Below are 20,753 nucleotides of genomic sequence, written 5' to 3'. Positions count from 1 at the left end.
AATGAGGCTACAGAGGCAGTGTCAGCCTTTTAAGTTCAAGATTCACAGCTCAGTTTTGCTCATCATACTTGTTCCCGGCAGAGCTTCTCCGTCCTTGGACAGGAGTCACATCTCTCCCTCACAGCCTGGGAGAGACCTGCTCAGTTCAGGATAAGAACAGTCATTTCACCTAGAATCAACCAGATTATTTTCCTGCAGATTGGTCACAGATGAGGTTCTGCCCATACCATTAATTTATTTCCCCAACTTTTTTTCTTTTTCCAGTAAAAAAAGTAATACATGTTTATTGTAGAAAATTTAGAAGATGTGGAAAAGTAAAAAGAAGATTATATTTACTTATAATCTTACCTTTCAATGAAAACTCCTGTTAACACTTTGGTGCCTTTCCTTGAATCATACTGAATATACAATTCTGAATCCTGTTTTTCCCTCTAAACATTTTAGGATGAATATTTTTCTAGGTTATTAAAAGTTATCAATGACATTATTTTTAAGGCTGACAAAATATTCTTTAGCATGGATGAATTATACTTGTTAAAAAAGAAGACTCTTATTGATATGTAAATTGCTTCCATACCTTTACTATCACAAATAAAGATGCTTTTAAATTTTTTATACAAAGCCTGAATGGTGTGACTCAGTGGTCGATTATCAACCCATGAACCAATAGGTCACAGGTTCTATTCCCCATCAGGGCATGTGCCTGGATTTCCGGCTTGATCCCCAGGAAGCAGCAATTGATGTTTCTCTTTCATCAATGTTTCTATGTCTCTCTCCCTCTCCCTTCCTCTCACTCTAAAGTCAATAAAAATATATTGTATAAAAAAACACTTTATAAAAAATTTTATACAGAAATTGTCATCTAAATTTCTATTTACTTAGGATCCATTCCTTCAGGAAGAATACTGCTTACAGTCATGAAGAGTTTTTCCTGTCATGCATTTGTCTTGAGCTAGTTTCAATAAGTATTTTACTTGTAAAAGCTACTATAAACGATGCTACAGAGCATACAAATAGGAATTAGACTGCCATTAGGAGCTTATAGTCTAGAAAGAAAATCAGACAAAGCTATATGTAAATACAGAATATGGTAGAAAGTGACACATTCCACAGAGTTTCAGGTTTGCATTTTGGATACTCAAAAATAAGGAGTCTGTTTTCTTATAATCATTTGAGTATGTTAGCATAAAAATGTTTATTCCGTGATTTTAAAAATATTTCTGATTGCCAATATTCTCATGAAAATGCTTATCACATATTTGTGTCTACTTTGGAAAAAAACTCTATTTGAGGTATTACATAAATAACATCACTGACTTAAGTTTATACTTTGTCTCTTTTTCATGAATAATTTCAGGGCTGTTTTGAATATGCTTATTTTGTATTCTAATGATGCAGTTATCTGGACTACAGCAAATGCCTACAGATGTGTGAATTTGTAATAAAGCAATGGTGTCACTGGAGAAAGAGGTAAATTTACAATTATAGATTGGCTACGGTCTTGTAGCTTCAGTGTGTCACTTGTTGACATTGTTGTGGAATGTACAAAGGCATAATATGTCAAAGCTTAAATTACAGTTTTTGATAATAGTTTAATAATTTTTCAAAAATGAAACAAAACTTTTATATAAGATTCTTATTTTTGTCTATATTAGGGGTCAACAAACTTTCTCTGTTAAGGGCCAGTGTCAGATTTGTTGTCAATCTGGTCTCTATCTCAACTACTCAATACTGATGTTGTGGGAAAACAGCCATAAACTGCTGGCTGAGCTCAATAAAATTTTATTTATGGACATAGAAATTTGTATTTTACATAATTTTCATGTATCACAAAATATTCTTTTTTTTTTTATCCTCCCCTCAAGTTAGCATATTAAAAACCATCTATCAGGCCCTAGCCAGTTTGGCTCAATGGATAAAGCGTTGGCCTGCTGCTGAAGAGTCCCTGGTTCGATTCTGGTCAAGGGCACATGTCCAGGTAGTGAGCTCGATCTCCAGTGGGGGGCGTGCAGGAGGCAGCCAATCAATAATTCTCTCTCATCATTGATATTTCTAACTCTTTCTCCCTCTCCCTTCCTATCTGAAATCAATAAAAATATTTTTTAAATGAAATAAATAAATAAATACCATCCATAAGTTCATCGGTCAACAAAAATAGCATGGAATTGGCTGGATTTGGCCCACAAAACACAATTTGCTGACCCTTATCTAGATGATCTCATCAGAAAACAACAAAGGAATATGTGTAATACCTAAACTAAAACAGTGCTAAGCAGTAATAATAAAACATTAAATACATAGCTTTTTAAAAAAAATATATTTTATTGATTTTTTAGAGAGGAAGGGAAAAGGAGAGAGAGATAGAAACATCAATGATAAGAGAGAATCATTGATTGGCTGCCTCCTGCATGCCCCCCACTGGGGATCAAGCCCACAACCCAGGCATGTGCCCTTGGCTGGAATCGAATCTGGGACCCTTCAGTTCGCAGGCTGACGCTCTATCCACTGAGCCAAACCAGCCAGGGCTAAATACATAGCTTTATAATTGCACAACAAATTTCCTAAACTTTGGATAAACTACTTTCCTTGTATGAGTATGCTTTTGGCTAAACAATAACAAAAATATCTGGCTAACAGTGGCTTCACAATAAGGACAGTTTATTTTTCCACCTATCAAGGATTTAAGAGGTGGGAAGTTTCTGGGGGTTTTCAGTATCGTGTTGAACTCAGCAATAGCCTGGGCCCTTTCATCATTCTGTTCTGCTACCCTCAGTAGATCCATGACATCTCCCCTGCTGGTCACAAGATGGCTGTAGCAGCTCAGGACTTACATCTGCATCCTTACAGAACCACATGTAAAAGCAGGAGTAGGGAGAGGGAGGGTAGGCCATGGGCTCCTTGTATTTATTTATTCGGTTTTATTTTTTAATTAAATTTATTAGGGTGACATTGGTTAATACAATTATATAGGTTTCAGGTGTATAATTCTATAATGCATCATCTGTACATTTTATTGTGTGTTCACCACTCCATATCTCCTTCCATCACCATTTATCCCCCCTTTACCTTCTTCTTCTACTTCCCCACTTCCCCTTTCCTCTGATAATCTGATAATCACTATACTATTGTCTATGAGCAGCTTTTTGGTTTTGTTCTTTTGTTTAATTCCTTCACCTTTCTCACCTAGCCCCCTCAAACACCCACCCGGAGCTCTGACAGTTGGCAGTCCGTTCTCTCTATCTATGAGTCTATTTCCATTTTATTTGTTAATTTTGTTCATTAGATTCCCCATATAAGTGAAATCATATGGTACTTGTCTTTCTCTGACTGGCTTGCTTCGCTTAGCAAAATACTCTCTCAATCCATCCATGCTGTTGCAAGATAAGATTTCCTTCCCTTCTTTTTTATGGCCACGTAATATTCCATTGTGTACATGTACCATGGCTCTTTTATCCACTCATCTACAGATGGTCACTGGGCTGCTTCCAAATCTTGGCTATTGTAAATAACGCTGCAATGAACCTAGGGGTGCTTATATTCTTTTGAGTCAGTGCTTCAGGTTTCTTTGGATGTATTCCCAGAAGTGGAATCGCTGAGTCATAAGGCAGTTCCATTTTTAATTCTTTTAGGTAACTCCATACTGCCTGTGACAGTGGATGCACCAGTCTGCATCAACCATCAACAGTGCAAGAGAGTTCCCTTTTCTCCACATCCTTGCCAACACTTGTTGTTTATTTATTTGCTGATAGCCATTCTGACAGATGTGAGGTGATCTCATAGTGGTTGTAATTTGTATTTTTCTGATGATTAGTGAAGTTGAGCATTGTTTCATATGTCAATTGGCCATTTTTATGTCCTTTTGAGAGAAATGTCTATTTAGATCTTTTGCCCACTTCTTAATTGAATTGTTTAATTTATTTTGTTGTTGTTGAGTCTTATAAGTTCCTTATATATTTAGAATATTAAGAACTTAGATGTATTATTGACAAATATGCTCTCCCATTCAGTTCCTGTTAAAATATAACTGTATCCTCTTCTTCAATTAGATCTTTATGAACTTATCTGCTGTATGTCAGCCCCCTAATGCTGCTGTATAAAGTCAGCATCATTTATGCCTTTTAGTGACCTTTTTTCTTTAATGATATTTATATGAAATCATATCTAGTGAAAGCATCAAAGTAAATAAGTAACATTTATAATTCATTTACTGAGGAAATAACACGATTTATTATTAAAATGAAAGAAATTTTTCATCTTTCTCCAATGAGATTGAAGTAAGAGTGAATCTGCTGTAAAGTGCTGACTTCTATTAAATTCTAGTGTGGGAAGTGATGTTCTATCAGTAGTTGAAGCAACTTATTAGTTCATTATTTTTATTCTGAGTATTCTTTTTTTGGTTTTATTTTGTTTATTAGGAACTAGATCAGTCTGAGACAGGTTATGTTGATGAAATTAAATAGTATGTTTAAAACATTTTAATTAGAATTAAAACACATCAGTATACATATACTTTCTGCTACATTGGAAAATATAACAATTAAATGTAAGGAGCATGAATCAGTCCATAGTCTTCTGTCACTGTGTGAATTCCTAGGGGAGGGGTGATTCCGGGCTGCCAGCTCCTGTGTGCACAGTGGATCTCCCATGGTCCAGGGCTCCAGGTTCCTCCACCGGCCCCTGTGCACTCCAGCTGGCACTTGGCGAAGACTAGTTTCCTGGCAAGGGTGCAGCAACCAGGTCTGAAGGTGGTACGCATCAGCTCTGCTCCTTGTCGCTTCCGCATCTTGGTTTGCTTATCTAAAACACCAAATTCGCTGGTTAGCTCCACGACATAAATACGATGATTATTCAGGGCGCGGTTCAGCAGTTGAGACACACGGGAGACCCTTGCCGTGTGTGTCTGTGAGAATAGGAAGCCTTGGGGCAGAGTCCAAAGAAGCTGTAATTATCTCCTCTCTCCCAAGCCTGGCGCGCAGGTGAGCGCAGCCACCTCGGGGCCCCAGGTGCGCGGCGGCAGGTGAGCGCCGCGCGGCTGCCCTCGGCCAATGGGCGAGCGCCGGGCGGCGGCGGGGCGGAGCCTCCAGTGCCGACCGCGCTCCAGACCGCGCCCAGGGCGCTCCACTAGGCACCGCGCGTCCTTGGCAGCTTTCCCGGCCCGAGGAGGAGGCGGAGGCCGTGGCGCTGGCTGCTTCAGCGGCCTGAGCTCTGCGCGATCCCCGTCCCTCCCCCAGGGCCTCCGGCGTTGGGCTCCGGAGTGAAGGGAGTGGAAGCAGCCCCAGCCCGGCCGCTGCAGTAGCGGCGCCAGGTGAGTGCCGGAGCCGCAGGGAGCGAGCGCCCCCCTGGGCGGCCCTCCGCGTCCCGGGCAGGAAGGGACGAGAAAGACTTGCCCAGGAGCTGCCGGAGCCGAGGGGCGCCGCGCGGAGCAGCCCGAGTCGCCCCCGTCGAGTCGCGCCTAGCGTGGGCATGCAGGCGACACCCCCCCGCGCCGGGCTGCCCCTGCGGAGCGCTTCGAGCGCTCACTCGCGCCCGGACCAGGGCGGGAGAGAGTGCGGAGCGGGGAGCGAGCCCGGCCGGGAGAGCAGCAAGGGCAGCTACGACTTCAGGCGGGTGGCGATCCGGCGGAAGTCCAATGTTGCCTACCTGCTGCACGGGACCCCCAGGCCCTGGAGTCGGCCCTCGCCGCACCCGGGATGGGCCGAGACGGCCGCCTTCGGGACCCCGTCACCCGCGGGCACCCCAGGTGAGTGCCTCGGGAGGGAGGGATGGGCAGGGGGCGTGGGCTTAGGTGTGGGACGCGCCCTGTCGGTGCGCTCGGTCTGCCGGCTCTAAGGGGAGCCAGCCCGGGAGGTTTTCCTGGGGCTGCGCTGGCCACCCCCCGTCTTCCCTATTTTGTCCCTTTCCCCTGCGGACCTTGCATGGGCAGGAATCCGCCTAGGCTGAGCTTGCCTTGGAGGTCAATTCTCAGAGAATTCCGGAAGTAGACGTACCACTCTTAAAAGTTTGGTTATCGTGCCCATTTTCTGAATACCAACGTTTACGTTTCTTCGCTAAATTCTTGCTTTCGGCAAGTCCCCGTGAAGGACTAGTGGATGGGGAGGCTGATGGTTACCCTGGTCTGGCAGCCTCGCTGTTGAGTGACCGAGGACCAGCTAACCTGAGTGCTCCCGGTTTTCCCTTTTGGAAAACAACCCCTCGACTCCCACCCTGAGCGTGAGTAGCTGCAAGCCTCTCGTAAGGAAAAACGTTCCTAATATCAAGAAACTTAATTCTTACTGCTGATTTCGTGCTGACAAGTGGAGATATCAGCAATGCGGTATGTTGAGTTCTGACTTCTCATTGAACCTTAGTATTGGAAGAAATGAGCAAGATGATCTATGCAAGCCCGCATCGCCTTAGCTCTTCAAAGGCATTCCTTTCTCCCAAGGGGAACGTGAAACTATGTAGAACACACTAGAGATATTTTTCTTGATCTGCAAAACTTTTCTTTACAACCCCCCTGGACCTTATTTTGTGCTGTTATTGTGCCATAACCAGAGATGTCACGTCACAAATGTAGACCAAGTTATGAGGCAAAACTCTTATTTAAGCAGCAGATACTTTAACTCACTTTCACTCATTTTGTTCTGGTTTAGCAAAGCTGTTGTGATGATTTCAATGTGATAGGCGTTGGAGGTTTAAAAATAGCCATTGTCCTGAAGCTGTAGTAGTCATAGGGCAGAAAAATATGATGATGGCTTACAATTATGATGAATTTATAGCCACAATAGCTAAGGGCAGAAATAGTGATAGGAGAAAAAAATGTAAACAAGTAACTGAATTACAGTGCTTCAGGTCTGGATTTCCTCATCTGCAAAATGAAGACACTGGGGAAATAATCTCTGAAATCTCTTCCAGATTTAGGTGATTCATTCTTCCTTTTAAAGTGAAACTGCATTGCTTTGTGTTGAAGTTATTTATTAATCCATTTTTCAATTGTTTGAGCTACCCAATGTCTTAATCATCAGCTGTCTTCAAACTTGAGGGTAATGGAATCCAAGCCTTTTATATCACTTTACTTAAAATCACCTACATAGTTTCAAATTCTGAGCAAAAGATAATATCTCCCTTCTCGAACTAGGAGTGAGTAGTGCTGTGGCAGCCTACAAACATTTCTACAAGGTATTGTGCTTATAAAAGAAAGAGTTCTTTTATTTTTCCTTTTCCTTTTCTATTTGTTGTTAATCCTTACCCAAGGATATTTTCCCATTAATTTTTAGAGAGAGTGAAAGGGAGTGAGACACAGAGAGAGAAACATTGATGTGAGATCGGGGGCTGACTGGAATCGAACCCAAGATCCTTCAGAGGGTCCAACACTCTATCCACTGAGCCAAACTGACTAGGGTTCTATTCTATTTTTTATTCAGAGAAAATTCAAAGCACCTCCTGTCCCCTTTCTTTTTTTCTTTTCCTAAACATGAACTCCAAGTTTTTGCTGCTATTATTATTAGGGCTGAAAAGTAATTCCTGTGTCTTCCTGGGTACAGTTGTTTCTTTACCATAATATAGTCTGTAGTATCTGTTGGAGAATTATCTGGTGTTTTGACAGGTAGTCTTAAACTATTGAATGACCACACCTTATTCAATTTGGTGGGGTAAAACAATTAGAAAGTGCTTCCTTGTTTTAATCAAATCTGCTACTCAATATTAAGTCTCATCCAACTATCTATCATTATATAAATATAATCTTCTCATCAAAAAAGTAAACAAGGTTTAAATTCCTAAGAAGTGCCAATCTATAGTCCCTAAAAAAGTACTTACATATGAAAACCACAATGTTTAGACTCATTGCATACTCATAATCAAATTGTTATTACTTTCCCTTTCAAAGAAGGAACAAAAACTGAGATGTCAAGAACTTAGCAGAGAATTCAGTTTAATGGTGTTGTGTTATATTCTATGATTGTGAAACTCACTATTTTTAGAGTTCTCTGCTTTTTGGTCAAAAAAAAAAGAAAAAAGAAAGGAAAGAAAAAGAAGTCTACCAACTGCATTCTCCATATGTAGCTGAATGTGAATCTTCTCAAATAGGGAAAAGAGAGAGGTAAGGTAATTAAGACAGGCTTTGGGGACATATAGCACCCAAGTTCTAGTCCCACTTTCATTACTAGTTGTGTGAATTGGACCAAGACTCTTAACTCATTTCTTAGTTTCCTCATCTGGACAATGGAGAAAATAGTACTTTATAGGACTGTTGGGAGGATGAAGTACAGTTATATAGGTAAATGTCTGGCACAAAGCAAGCATGCCAGGTAGTATCCTAGCAAGGAATCATTATCCATCTCTGTCCCAAAGGGTCTGGCACTATCACTGGCACACAGGAGACACTCTATTAATGTTCACAATGGCTACTATTTATTAAGTACATTTGTGTATTAAAGAACTCTGCTATGTGATACACACATGAAGACATATGTGTATGAAATTTCACAGCAATCTTAATAGGTACGTAGTACAGTATTATGCCCATTTTGCAGTAGAAGAAATTGAGGCACAGCAGTTTTACTAACTTGCTTAGAATCATAAACTGGTGCTTAGTTATCCAGGATTCAAATTCAAGTACACCTGGCGTTATTGCACATAATTCCAGTATGAAAAAAAATTTAAAAGGGCATTTTGTATGTGTGTGTGTGGTGTCGGATTGAACTTTTCTTATTTTGTGTTTTATTTGGTTCAACTTTTCTGTTCCTTCCCCCTTTCCATAGTATGAATATCTGAAACCTTTGGGGGTAGAGGAAAACCTTATCTACTGAATGTGTGTGTTTCCTGCTATTATTCAAGGTAGCGTGTTTCCTTAATTTTATGGGAATCCTGAAGGATGTGTATTGAAGATACCTTCTGTAGAAAATACTTGTTTGTTTCTACTTCCAAGACCACTTCTATTAACCAGGCATTTCCCTGACTTGAAGATGTTGTAAATCTGAATTTAGGCTTGCTCAGGGGAGATCAGTGTCATTATCTTCATTAATTAATCTAGGCTTGGTGTAGGTCTGCAGATTTACTCATTAGTTTGCTTTGATGGAAGGCAGATTTTTCCTACCTCACCCTTTTAACAAAGGTGTAGCTCTTTCAAGCGTGGAACATTGAGGTTGTTTCTCATGTTCAGTCCTTTCCCATTCAGAAGCTCAAGATCAAGTGTCCCTTTCCCTTACAAGACCCTCAGGTTTCTGGAGGGAATAGTATTGCTCCCACGGCAGCGTGGGCCTACAAATTAGTTTGCCGCTAGGGTTTAGATTTGTCGTTCTTTTTCTTTTTTTCTCTTATCCTTAGGAACCTTCATTATCTTCTTATCTCAGCAGTACACTTAAAAGTATATCTTTTGTTATTTATTGAGCATCTGGGTGATGTGTGACAAAGGACTCTTCACATTATTATGACATGCAAGCTTTCCATAAGTAAGAGTTTCTTTTTAAAGTTCTCACCATGGCTGGAATACTTGGGTTTTCAACATAAAGTCCAATATCATGAGTACTTCTAGAGGACTAATTTTACCTTTGTTGAGAGGGGGTTGCGATGGAAATCTGGGTAAGAGGGATAAGAGTACTGTTTATTACGGTAAATGCTGGTTCTGAATCAGAACTATATGTGTTTTACTTACAATTCTTATTTTTATGACAACCCAGCAAGATAGGTGGTATTATTACCATTTACAGAAGAAAGAAATCAAGTTTCAGAAAATCTTAATTTTGTGATATTGTACAACTAGCCTAAGTTTCAGAAGCAGGATTTGAACCAGGTCTCTCTGGCTTCCCTTCTCACATACTTGCAATACTAGTTTTTAAGATGTCCCAGAGCTTTGAAAAGCAAAGTGCTATGCAATGATAATGTACCCTATATGTTTACATATATGTTAAGGCTAATAATATTTGTGACATGAATGAATGTGTCTTGTATTTAAAACAGTGATCTACAAAAGTAATTTGTTTAAAGATTTATAATAAAATGATGACGTATGTCAATCTGTTAATGTTTGTTAGAAGCTGCTTAAAGATGGACTTTGAGATTGGAAAGTCACTTAGAGGAACAGGAACCAGGAAGAGTATATATTTTTTTTTTACTTGAATTTCCTTCCAAGAGCAGTTTAAAGAGTAGAGTAGTCAGTTGTCTTTTAATGAATAGCCATTCATGAAATATCTGCCCAAGGCCACTACCTCTGGACTTTCAAAATAATTGGTTCAATTCTGGTGTAGTTTGTACTGAAAGAAATTTTAACATGCCTTTGCTGGAAAGTTGATTGAAAAAAGACTCAAACAAGATGTGTTTCATTTTGTTGATGTGAGCATAGTGAGATTCACTAGGCTAGGACAGGAGCTGGTAACCTGTATTTTTAAAAAGTATATCAGATCCTTCTGATGATGTGCTTGGTTTCCAAATGCCATCCTACTGGCTGCATCAGAATTACTTGGAGTGCTTGTTAAAAATCCCCAGCCTCACCCTAGGTAGGAGTCAGAATCTCCAGGAGTAGGGTGAGAGAAGCTGTATTTTCAACAGGTGCCCAGATTTTCCCGAATGCAACCAGTTTTGAACGACTGGGCATTCCCAAACATGGGTAAACTCCTTCGTTGGTCCTGAGGATAGGTTTTGCTGGTGCCAGGCAATGAATGATACAGATTGCCCCTCAACTAACACATCATCTGGGCCCTCTACTTTTTGGCAACCTTCTTGCCTATTTCTGGTTGATTCTTCATTGCATTTTTTACACGTCTTTTCTACTTTGCTCTTGTTTCTCAACCCCACCCTGTCCCTCTTGAAATAGACTTTAATTTATGCTGATATACTTTTTATATCCAACAGGAGTATTTGATGTGAGCTCGGTTGACCTCTTTTTACTTCCTCCTCCCTCTCTCTTCTTTTCAAACGAGTTTAAACTTTGATATTCTCTGAAGCTACCACCCAACAGCTTTCTTACTTAAACTACGTTATGTACTAGTACTTCCTTTGCTGTCTCCGTTTCTTATCCACCTCCCCACTTATTTCTAGGCTACCTTCTGTTCCCAACTGGATCAGTACTCTGTTACCTAACAGCCTGTTTTCCAGCCCTTATTGTTAAATTTTTTCAGTGGCATTTGCTTCTTTTTTAAGCTCTCTTTTGGGTCTGGATTACATGTGATCGCCTGATTTTCCCACTTCACTAAATCTCAAAGTTTCGTCCTCTGGCTAGCTCATTTTTCTTCTTTTTCTCCTGCAACCTCTTATTTCCTGCCACCTCTGTTCTTTAATGGTCTCATTCAGTCTCTGGGCTTCTCTAGGTCATCTATACTGCTCTGCTATTTTCAAGGCCTGCTTAAGAAATGTAAATGTCATAAGGGCACCAAATTGCAACTTCTGATGCAACCAAGCCTTTTCTCCTGACATTCCTTGGCGGTATTAACAACCTTGCTTTCCTTTGCCTTCAAAGATTATTTTAAATCTGCTCTGTTATCTACTTGCCATCCAATCTGCCTCCAGTACTATGGCTTCCCCTTCCTTTCTTGATGGCACCTTTGTCATATTTCAGCCCCACTTTTCTCCCCAGCAGTACTGCTATCCACTTTACCCGCCCCTCCCCCCCCCCCGCCATTAATTTTCTTAAATCTGGGAATTGATCACATCTTTCCCGTGGCCAGAAGCCTTCTATGGCTCCTCAACTGGCTGTTATTGATACCTGTAATGAGATACTCTGTATTCAAGAATGATCACTTGTTGACTGACTGTTGGTTAAACTTTTACCAGTAACCCCTCAGTATAGAGATGGACCTTTAGGAGTTCACACAAATATTTAATCTTATTTGAACTACTAAAGCTGGACTAGTTATGCATTGCCCACACTTCAGGAGTCGTGTGTGTTTTCAGGACTACATTTAACATCATTTGCAGAGCATTGTGTAGAAGTAGTCATCTGTCCTTGGAGTGTGGTTGACAGTGGACATTATCACCAGGAAGTATTCTGGGACCCCACAGTCAGTTTTGTGTTATTATCTCACTTATGCAGCAATAGCCTGAAGATAAACCTAGCTGTATGACCCATTCACCAGAATTCACCACCTGCAGCTGTTATAGGACAGGGGCGCTGGCCCTGAGCAGGTCTGCATACGGCTGGCCAGTATGGTTTCTTGACTTCATGCAGGAAAGATTTCACAACATGGAGGCCAGGTGACTTTGAGGGTATTTTTTTAAAATCTGGGGCCCAAAGAAGGACCTAGGATAGAAGAAGCAACAGGAGAGACCTAGGTGGTGCTCTGGTTGGCTCTCTAGAAATGCCATAGGAAAGAAGTGAGCCAAGGTGGGCTGCTTTAGCTCACTGGGAAGTCAGAGAAAAGGGGGCCCTGGAGACAGGTTCAGGGGATTAGCTCAGCATGAGCTAGCACAGCCCATTGTTCCCCTGGTTGCGAGTCTCATGGGGACCCTTAGAGTCAGGAGATGCCTGCCTGTGGGGGAAGATGAGGGGGAAGGAGAAGGCACAGGCATTCTTCTGGCTGGGGAAACACACACTGGGTCCTTTGTTTTGAGGCTTTTAGCTCTCTCTTGCTGGCGGGAATCTTAGGGGAGGTCTCCGAAGGTTTTCAGCAGAATGCGCATCCCTTTTCTGGTGTGCCCTTTTAGGGTCGTGGTCTCTACTGATTGGTGAGCACCAGGGCAGGGGTGATTAGTCATTGCCAGTGGTCCTGGTGTAGCCCACCTGGTTTTGCTGCTTTTCTGGGCCTGGAGCTGAAATGCAACTGAGGCCTAGATGTTATCTCTAGGGAGGTGACCTGTATCTGGCTGGAAATTGCTCCGTCAGTTTGTTCAGCTGTTTTAGTTTCCCTATTCTACTTGGCCAAGGAATTTTCCTAACTTCTGACTGTCCTGCCTCACAGCCACTATTCTGGGGACTGCACCAAGGTAAATATCCAGCCTGCTGTGCAAGGCTGCGATGTTCCCTGGGCTTCTGGGAGGCAACATTTTGTATTAGGCTACATGTTAATAGAAGCCTTAAAAAAGTGCAATGCCTTTAGGATAGGGTTATTTGTTTTTTTAAAAAATTTGTGCTAATGAGAACATTTAAGAGGTGAAAAGTCAGTATATAGAACAGTGATGGCGAACCTTTTGAGCTCGGCATGTCAGCATTTTGAAAAACCCTAACTTAACTCTGGTGCCGTGTCACATATAGAAATTTTTTGATATTTGCAACCATAGTAAAACAAAGACTTATATTTTTGATATTTATTTTATATATTTAAATGCCATTTAACAAAGAAAAATCAACCAAAAAAATGAGTTCGCGTGTCATCTCTGACACGCGTGTCATAGGTTCGCCATCACTGCTATAGAACCAAATAAATTATAAGATATCCCAGCAGAAGAATACAAGAGGTTATTGCGTATAATTTCAGATATAATGCAGTATAAGGTATAGGAACTTATCAAATTATAGCCAAATTTGGTTAAAAATTATTACTAAATATCCTCCATGGAACAATAAAGCTTTTAAACAAAGTGATTTTTACTTCCTCTGTAGAGAGTTGACTAACATGTAACTCCCCCCCTCTCCCGCAATGAAAAACACAGGCTGCTTTAATGCTGTTATATTGGTGACTTAATATGATAATTGGTGTTGGGAATCCAAGATGAATAATACAAATGCCTTGACCTTAAGTATTTTCAGCCCACAAGGGGGAATGTGATATATAATAAACCGGTGTGATTATATATGATGAACCAGGTGATATATAAGTCAGTGTTGGTGTAAGAGCAGTGATCAGAGTGGTTGGAGTTCAGAGGAAGGCACACTGTGCTCTGCTACATCCAATTTTGGGAAAGACTGCCCAGCTGACTTGGACCTTCAGGGTCATGGGTAAGCCTGTGTCTGTTGGCTTATGCATTTGATGGGAGCAGTATCCTGCTGACACAACCTGGAAACCTATACCAGGCTGGAAAAATAGCTCTCCCAAGTACCGTTCATACCCCTGAGCCAATGAATTCCACCAGGATCTATGTTCTTTTTCAAATCCCTAGATCCTTCTTAGTTTGTCTCTATGAGCCCACAAAAGCTAGGGATCCTTCAACCCTTTAACAAGTATTTCAGTGTTTACCATGGGCCAGTCATTGTGTTGGGCCCTAGAAAATCAAAGTGGGCAGAATACACTATGATGGCTTAGCGTGTGGTCCCTGGAGTCAGACTGGTTGGGTTTGAAGCCTTCTGCAGTAATTATCTGGGTGATTTGGGTTCTTTTTTTTACTTAGTTCCCTGTTGGGGTCCAACCCCAACGGGTCCAGGGATCCCCAAAGGTGTGGACGGAGTCGGCGAAGAATGAATGACATGGAAACTGGTTTCAGTTCATCAGCATAGCGAGGTTCTCCCTCCAGGATCTCCAGCGAAGTTCTGGTTAGGAACTCCAACCAAGTTCTGGTCAGGATCTCCAACCAAGTTCTGGTGCCATGTTCTCTCGCTAGGTTCTCCAGCCAGGTTCTCCAGGTTCTCCAGCCAGGTTCAGTCACCAGGTTCTTTAGCCAGGTTCTAGCCAGGTTCGGTCGCCATGTTCTGTCTAGGTTCTCCAGCCAAGATCTGTAGCCAGGTTCTGTCCAGGATCTTTTGCCATGTTCTCTCGCTAGGTTCTCCAGCTAGGTTCTCCAGGTTCTCCAGCCAGGTTCAGTCACCAGGTTCTTTAGCCAGGTTCTAGCCAGGTTCTTTTGCCATGTTCTGTCTAGGTTCTCCAGTGAAGTTCTGTAGCCAGGTTCTGTCCAGGATCTTTTGCCATGTTCTCTGGCTAGGTTCTGGTTAGGATCTGATGAGGATCTGATGAGGATCTGATGAGGATCTGATGATTATTGTCTTGTTACATCCGTATTTATACCAGCCGATTTTAATCCTGTCAATTTCTATTACAAAGGATAGGGCATTTCTTATCTCCATTCCAGGGAGTAAAGATTATGTAGCTTAACTACCCGCCTGGCACTTAATTAAGGGGTTGTATCCCCTCCCTAACCTCAGGGAAAAATCCCCACCTGGGGAAACAACCTTTCTCAGAGAGGTGACCTTGGTTAAAACACATGGCACTAAGGAGAGCAAACATATTAAGAACAATATACTATATATGCCAGGTCCCTTGAAACATATGCTGTGCAGATGTTTCTTTCCTGCAGCGACTGTGTCAAGCAGCAAGGATGGACCGGCTTCCGGCAGTTCCCTCATCTATAAAATGGGGATATAAATATTACCCACATCGTGGAGTTGTTAGAAGAATAAAAAGTTAATATTCTTAAAGGGCTTAGAACAGTGCTTGGGAAGTTAGGTTGTTAGGATGAACACAGGCACTCTTCACAGTCTGGGTTTATTTTGGCGTTTTATGTGTGTCTCTAATCCAGCACTGTCTTACTGGATTGTGATTGGTTCTTTACAAACAACCAAGGTGCACGCTCTCCTAGGCACTTGTCTTCTCGTTGCTTTTCATAATGCACTCTATTTAGCCCTCTCCCCTGCTTAGTCCCTGCCAAAGCTGCCTGCCACTGCTGGCCTCTCTCAGTCTTTCCTCCTGTGCTGTTTTGAGCCCCAGCCACTTCAGTGTCAACCTCCCCTAAAGCCTGAATTGCCTCACAGAACCACCACCTTCTTCTGTTTCCTCTCCTCTCATCACTGATCCCCTATTGACTCAAGCGGCAACTGGTTATTTTCCATGATCCACAGAGCTCCCTGACTATTTGTCTTCTACCCCTATAGGAAAAAAATCCCCCTGCATTCACTCTTGCCAGCCACCTCAACTTCTTCACTGATACTCCTCCGTGTTTTTCTACTCCTCCTGCCCCTCCAATCCCTAACTCAAGTCATCCATTCCTTCGGTCCTCAGGGTCCATTCAAGGGCTCAATAAATATTGAGTAAACAGAAGAACCCCAACTAGCTTAGCACATCTTTGCTTCAATATAAGAATTTTCTGACAACACTGTTAGAAAATGAAGTTGTGTTCCTTTGGTGGTCCTGATGAGTTCCTTATTAAAGAGAATACTCAAAGAGAGGCGGAATGACTTATTGGCTATATCGTACAAGAGAGAGAATGTCAGATGAAACCCTTTCTGATCAGTAACCCCAGCTTGCAAACAAAATATTCTAACATCAGTGGTTCTCAGCTTTCCTCTGTGTCTGCACCATTCATATGCTCCTCTCAGGAACATGCAGCAACTTTGTGCAGGGGCGTATTAAGAAAGGCGTGGGAATAGCATACTTTGTTCTCTTTGAGAATTCATGGAATAGATATGCCTTTCGGTTTAACAGTTTTTTATTATTCCTGGCATTCTTTTTGATGCTGTGATGTTTTGACTGGAGAGATAATTGGGGTTGCTCCTCCCCTGAAAGGCCCCCAAATACTCTCTTAGATTGTCAGGAGTTCCATTATCTTATAGCTTTACTAGAGGCCCGGTGCATGGATTCGTACAGTGGGGTCCCTCGGCCTGGCCTGTGGGGATCGGGCTGAAACCAGCTCCCGACATCCCCTGAGGGGTCCCGGATTGGGAGAGGGCGGTTCTTGGGTGACACACCCTGGAATTGGGCTCCCTCCTCTCTGGTTCCGGGTGCATCAGCCAAGAACTGCCGCTACCAAGTGACCACAGCCCGGCAGCTCCTATGTTGAGTGTCTGCTCTCTGGTGATCAGTGCGCGTCACAGCTACTGGCCAGTCGGCCGGTCGGCCGGTTGCTTAGGCTTTTATATATATAGATCATTTTCCATCTGCTGTCTTCTTTCGCCTTTCATAGCCTTTTTCTTTGCCTATTGTTTATCACTAGTAGGACTTAGCTTTTAAGGAAAAAACTCCTAATGAAAGTCTCCTTTCTTCTGCCACCTCTAATGGGCATCTCTTAAAAAAAACAAAACAATCTGAGAGGCAGAAACTAGGAATGATTAGAAGTTAGATTTTAGCTCCCAGCTCTTATAGAAAAAGATGAACCTGGGGTATATATGATACCTGAAATATCACTGTATTATTTTCCATCTCTTAATGTATTGTCATCAACTCTAAAATGTACACTTTTTCACACTTTAATATCTCTGAAATTGTAATGTTTCTTTCAATTGATGGTGTTTTAAAAATTGTGAGACATTGAAATGTAGGTTGACCTAACTTTTAAAATATAATTGCACAATATTTACTGCCTCTGACTAATAGTAAAGCTTATGAAATACATTCCTGGATTAAAAAATTGAAAACATTGACTAACAACTTCCTCACCTGCTCCTATAAACTGAAAACTTACTTACTCTATGTGGCTATCCCTTCCATTATCTCTGGTTACTGCTTCAGCCCTTTTAATTATAATTACAATCGTAAGAGTCATAATAATAATAGCTATTATTTATTGAGCACCTTCTTTGTTGGTCAGATATTGTTCTAAGTGCTTTTTGTCCATAAACTCAATTATCACAAATAGGACCCATTATTCCCATTGTACAGAGTAGGAACCAGAAGCCCAGACAGAATTAAATAATTTGTCCAAGTTCACATGGCTAAAGGAGCCAGGATTTAAAGTAATGCTCTCAACCCCCATACTTTCTATCTCCCATAACATTCTTATTATTATTTTAGATTTTTAAAATTGATTTTTAGAGAGAGAGGAAGGGAGAGGGAGAGAAGAGAGAAATATTGATCTGCTGCCTCTTGCACACCCCCTACCAGGGATCAAGTCAGCAACCTGGGCATGTGCCCTGACTCGGAATTGAACTGGCAACCTTTTGGTACACAGGTCGGCACCCAACCAACTGAGCCACACCAGTTTTTACATAAAGATACTAACTGTGGATCTTTAGTAATGAAGAAACACTTTCCTCTTATATTTTTATCCAGAATTTAAATACAAAAGCAACACTATAATCTGTAGCTAATGAGGAAGAGGGGAAAGCCATTTTCAAGGAAAAAGAAACATATTCTTAGAAAAGATTCTGGAAATGGAAACAAGAATAGCTTCTGGTCTTTGATGTGCAACCAAATTTCTTGGGACTACCTAACTCAAGCCCTCTGCTGCCTTTTTGCTGAGAACTTGTTTAACTACATTATATCATATCTCACTTAGCTGGGTGACAGTTGCCTAATAAACTCAGAAGTTATGTGAATAGTGTTAATTTTTAAGTATCCTGTTCCTTTTAGGTGTTCTGCAAAAACAGGCAAAACTGTATTTCTTTTTTACCACATTAAAAAAAAGGACTATAATGGATGGTTGCATAATAGAATATGTCTATATATACACACATGCATGTGTCTATATGTAATACTAAATAGTAATATTAGGATCCTACCTGTATATGTTGACAAATCACTTTAATGTTTCTAAGAGAATTAGTCATAGCTTTTTTTCCACACTCTTAACCTTTTTAGTGTAATAAAGAGGTGGGTTTGACCTGCAAAGTTTCTGTTGAGAAATCAGCTGACAGTCATATGAGTGCTCCCCTGTAGGTAACTAACTGCTTTTCTCTTGCTGCTTTTAAGATTCTCTCTTTGTCTTTAATCCTTGGTATTTTAATTATGATGTGTCTTGGTGTGGGCCTCATTGGTTTCCTCTTGTTTGGGACTCTCTGTGCTTCCTGGACTTGTAAGTCTATTTCTTTCACCAGGTAGGGGAAATTTTCTGTCATTACTAGAGGCCCGACACATGAAATTCATACGTGGGTACAGTCCCTAGGCCTGGCCTGTGATCAGGGCCATCTTCCCCAGCTGCCTGCAACTGGCCCCACCCCTCACTGCCACCCACCCCCGGTTCCCTGTTCGCCATTGGGTGATTGGTGCCTGACAGCCGGGGGAAGGGACCGAGAGGTCGGCTGTTCCCGCCCACTTGCTGGCCCTGCCCCTGCCACAGGTGGCCATCAGGTGATTGGAGCCTGCCGGCCAGGGAAAGGGACCAAGAGGTTGTCAGTGTGCCTCATAGTGACTGGTCCAGTGGTCATTCTGCCGTTAGGGTCAATATGCCTGTTACCCTTTTATTATATAGGATTTCTTCGAGTAGGTTTTCAATATCTTGCTCTCTCTCTTCTCCTTCTGGCTCCCACATAATGCGAATGTTGGTATGCTTGAAGTTGTCCCAGAGACTCCTTACGCTATCTTCATATTTTTGGATTCTTTTTTCTTTTTGCTCTTCTGGTTGGATGTTTTTTGCTTCCTCATATCCCAAATAATTGATTTGATTCTCTGAATCCTCTATTCTACTGTTCAATCCCTGTAAATTCCTCTTCTTTTTGTTAAAATATATTTTTATTGATTTTAGAGAAAAAGGGAGAGGGAGAGAGAGTTAGAAAAATCAGTGATGAGAGAGAATCATTGATTGGCTGCCTCCTGCATGCCTCACACTGGGAATTGAGCCTGCAACCTGGACATGTGCCCTGACTGGGAATTGGACCATGACCTCCTGGTTCATAGGTCAATGCTCAACCACTAAGCTATGCTGGCTGGGCCCTTATAAATTATTCTTTATTTCAGTTAGTCTGTGCTTAATTTCTGACTGGTGGTGTGTTTTTTTTGTTTTTTTGTCTTTGACATTCTCACTAAGATCCTTGAAGGTCTCACTAAGTCCCTTGAAGCTCTCATTGAGTCCCTTGAACTCCTCATTAAGATCTTTGAATAATCTTATAACCATTGTTTTGAACTCTGTATCCAGGAGCTTGCTTGCTTCCATTTCTTTCATTTGTGACATATTTCTTTGTCTCCACATTTTGGCTGCTTCCCTGTGTTTGTTTCTATGTATTAGGTAGAGCTGTTATGTCTCCTGGAATTGGTAGAGTGACCTTATGTAATAGGTATCCTATAGGGTCCAGTGGTTCAGCCACCCCAGTTACCTGAGCTGGGCACTCTAGGTTCACCCCTATGTGGGCTGTGTGCACAGTCTTGTAGTTGAGTCTTGTTTGATATCGCTGGAAGGAATTGGCCTCTAGGCCAATTGACTGTGAGGACCAACTGAGTCTACAGTGGAAGAGCTGCTATGCAGGAGACACCCCTAAGGAGCAGGACTTGCTTCAGTGGGGCTTTGGTGCTCACTGAGTCTGCCCCTTGAATGTGTTGATTATGGATGTGTAGGTTGCAATCTGGTATGGTTTGAAGCTGTCCACCAGGTCACTGACTCTGGAGCCTCCCAGGAGGTGCAAAGTCAAGCACTGCCTGGGGCACCCCCGCCAGGATTTACAGAGAAGTTTGCAGAGGGCTGATATTTGTATTGGGCTAGGAAGTGCCCAGGCGAGGCCCAGCTGTGAGGGAAGGCAAGATGGTGCTAGTGCTGGGTCTTGGGCCTCTTATTGATAAGTATGGGGTACGCTGACTCCAGCTGCTGCTTGTTTATGACGTTTTAGCAAAGTCTGAAGCCTGAGCCAGGACAGGCCATTCGTATGGAAAAGCAGCTACAAACAGTTTGGGTGGGGCTGCATATTGGAATGGCACGGGGTCTAAGGGAATCACCAGGGTGGAGTGAACAGTGTGAGCAATGCTGATGGAAACTCCGATATAGCTGCCAGTCAGCTCTGTGATGGGGGAGGTCCCAGTACAGGTTCAATGACCTCTGCGAGCCATCCCTGTCTGGGAGAAAGCTGCCCCCAAATTCCTGCCCCGATGTCAGACAGAAACTTTGTAGGCCAGAAGGGAGCAGCAAGAAATAGTCAAAGTGATGAATAGTAAGGACCTACAACGAAGATTACCCAGCAAAACTATCATTTAGAATTGAAGGTCACAGGCAAGAAAAAGTTAAAGGAGCTCATCACCACCAAACCAGTATTACATGAAATGTTGAAGGGTATT

General features: G+C 42.0%; 1 protein-coding gene and 1 long non-coding RNA gene across 2 annotated transcripts in view; one reads left to right on the top strand and one right to left on the bottom strand.

Moving 5' to 3' along the window:
- Positions 1-4,438: 4,438 nt before the first annotated feature.
- Positions 4,439-5,754, bottom strand: LOC139007236 (uncharacterized). Its single transcript, XR_011470837.1, has 2 exons — positions 5,641-5,754; positions 4,439-4,797 (listed from the first exon to the last, which is right to left on the bottom strand). It is a non-coding gene; the product is annotated as an uncharacterized lncRNA (long non-coding RNA).
- FGD4 (FYVE, RhoGEF and PH domain containing 4) overlaps positions 5,636-20,753 on the top strand; it is a 220,422-nt gene continuing 205,304 nt past the window's right edge. Inside the window, exon 1 of the mRNA XM_070410470.1 lies at positions 5,636-5,740. The gene's annotated coding sequence lies outside the window, so the exon portion shown is untranslated. The remainder of the gene's footprint in view (positions 5,741-20,753) is intronic.

The sequence above is a fragment of the Myotis yumanensis genome, unplaced genomic scaffold (assembly GCF_028538775.1).
Source record: "Myotis yumanensis isolate MYYU_CA2020_CCGP unplaced genomic scaffold, mMyoYum1.0.hap1 SCAF_3, whole genome shotgun sequence".
Lineage (NCBI taxonomy): Eukaryota > Metazoa > Chordata > Mammalia > Chiroptera > Vespertilionidae > Myotis > Myotis yumanensis.
This window is presented reverse-complemented; position numbering and strand designations above follow the sequence as displayed.